At 39.6% G+C, this 2580-nt stretch overlaps 1 non-coding gene across 1 annotated transcript; it reads right to left on the bottom strand.

The window, feature by feature from the left end:
• Nucleotides 1-2242: 2242 nt before the first annotated feature.
• Nucleotides 2243-2378, bottom strand: LOC114817720. The gene has a single exon (XR_003765583.1). It is a non-coding gene; the product is annotated as a small nucleolar RNA SNORA7 (small nucleolar RNA).
• Between the last annotated feature and the right edge of the window lie 202 nt (nt 2379-2580).

Raw genomic sequence — 2580 nt, 5'->3', positions numbered from 1 at the left:
CTAGAAACACCAGGGATAGTAGAACTGAAAACAGGGTCTCCAGGTCTCCTCTAGGCCATAAGCTCGTTGTGGGCAGGGAATGTGTATGCTTTATTGTTCTACTGTACTCTCCCAAGGTCCCAGTAAATATGATTTACTGACTGCCTGAATGACTCTTCCGCTGGAGGGTTACCAGAATAGTGGTAGCAGGCTGATAAAGAGGGGTGTAGGACCACTCATCATTATAGAGTTGATCTATCCTATTCCTAGAAGGTCTATAACTGTCAGAGAGTGCATCACTGTGGGTCTACAAGAACTTCTTGTGGACTGAATGACTTGGTGTTGCTATCAGCCCTGAAGGGCCTCTCTCCCTCTAAAGTCAATGGAATGCAAATTCCACCTACTCTCTATATTTGAGTCTCATCTATCTCATCACTGACCCCTTGTCCTTGTTCTCCATCTGACCTGGATCTGCTTTTGCCTTCATATGCAACAGACCGTCACTCTCCTCATAACCCAAGCCTTACTAAAATTAAATCTCCTCCAAAAGGCCTATCCCTACTAAGCCCTCATTTTCCTATTCTCTCTCCCTGCCATTTTTCCTGTGTACTTGGATCTGTCACCTTTAAACACTTTAGATTCATCCTACCCTCAGCCTCACAGCACTTATGTATTTATTCATTATATATTTCAATGTCTGACTGCTCCTGTACTCTGTAAGCACCTAGTGGGCAGGGAATGTATCTACCAATTCTTCTGTATACTCTCTCAAATGCTTAGTTAAGTGCTCTGCATATTGTAAGCATTCAATAAATACCAAGTGATTGATTTATTGATTGAATGACAGAAGCCATTCATACAGAGGAAGCTTGCCAAGTGAATAGAAAAACGAGGCCTAGGCAACAGACGTTTCTAAATTTACCCCTCTCCTCTCCCTGGCAGCTTGTCAGTGAATTTAATTGCCCTTCGCCCTTCAACTAAGAGCTTTAGGAGGTCTTTTATTTGCCCAGTGTTGTTTTTTATCAACTTGAACTTTGTTCTAGGAAAGGAAATACTTGGTCCAACCTAAGCTTGCAGTGGCAGCTCACCTGCTGCTTTTAACAATCCCTTTCTCCTAATAAACCTCCTCTAGATGAAGGGAATCAAATATCTCCAGCTTGAATCAAGTTAGAAGTTATGAGTGAAAATAAATTAAGACATTTTAACAGTGGCCCTGTGAGTTCCAATCACAGCCAAAATTAACCTGGTAAATAAGCAGCTGTGGTTCTCATTATTGTTGCCAAATAGCACTTCCAAGGATATCCATGCATTGAGCCTTATATACTTATTTATTGAGTGACCCCATTTCCTTCCTCTTGCTAATTCATTTCCATCTTCCTTCTGCTCACACTCATTGTAGATAATTTGTATGAGATTTTAGATAGTAAGCTTTTTGAGGACAGACCCTATGTCTTGAATTCCAATTGCACTCATGTTTCTGTCCATTGTAGATGCTCAATAAATAGTGTTATTTGATTGACTCTGTGCCCTATTTCTGGCAAATTCAATAGGCACCTGCTAGAACTTGGGTTCAAAAACCAGTGGAAGACTATGTTGCTGGAATATTCTGGCTCTTAAAATTTTAATTATGAAATTCAATTCTGTCTTGCTTACAACACTAATAATTTTCATTTCCATCCCTACCATGAAGTTTTAAACCTTTCAATGAAGCAAATTTGGACAATGAGCAGCAGTTTAACATTTGTGGTGAGTCAAAATAAAAAGAAGCCAAAAAATATGAGATCAAGTATCCTCAGGATTCCCACATACCTTTGAACATGAATGACAAGGATACTTGTCAAAACACACTGTAAGCTTCAAACAATTCAGAGTTTGAAAAATAAGGAAATATCAAACTATCTGGTGAATTTTATATATTTTTTTTTTGTGAAAGAGCAAATCAATGACAACAACACTTGGCCTGTTAGTAAGTGATGATAATCTAGGTTAACCTCACTTTGAGAAAAAGCTGAGGAAGTAAAATATTTTCATTAATAATTACTTGTCTTGTCTTATCCTGTCATCTCCAACCCATAGCAATGCCATGGACACATCTGTCCCAAAATGCCCCACCTCCATCTGCAATTGTTCTGGTAGGGTATCCATAGAGTTTTCTTGATAAAAATAAGGAAGTGCTTTACCACTGCCTCCTTCCATGCAGTAAACCTGAGTCTCCTCCCTCGACTCTCTCCCATGCCACTGCTGCCCAGCACAGTGAGTTTTGATTTGAAGCAGATTGCCTTCCACTCACTAGGCACTGTCCAAACTAGGAATGGAATGGGTGTCTCTGCTTGACTCTCTCTCCCATAGTTGAGACTGGTAGAGTACTGAAAACTCTCCAGGTGTGACTCTGAGAGGGATAATCATTACTAATGACATTTATTGCTGATAATAATAATAACAATAATAATAATAATGGTATTTGTTAAGCACTTACTATGTGCCAGGACTGTTCTAAGTGCTGGGGTAAATACAAGGTAATTAGGTTGTCACACGTGGAGCTCACAGTCTCAATCCCCATTTTACAGATGAGATAATTGAGGCACAGAGAAGTTAAGTGAC

This window comes from Ornithorhynchus anatinus, chromosome 1 (genome assembly GCF_004115215.2).
Source record: "Ornithorhynchus anatinus isolate Pmale09 chromosome 1, mOrnAna1.pri.v4, whole genome shotgun sequence".
Classification (NCBI taxonomy): domain Eukaryota; kingdom Metazoa; phylum Chordata; class Mammalia; order Monotremata; family Ornithorhynchidae; genus Ornithorhynchus; species Ornithorhynchus anatinus.
Note: the sequence above shows the minus strand (reverse complement) of the source record. Positions and strands in the feature narration are given on the sequence as shown.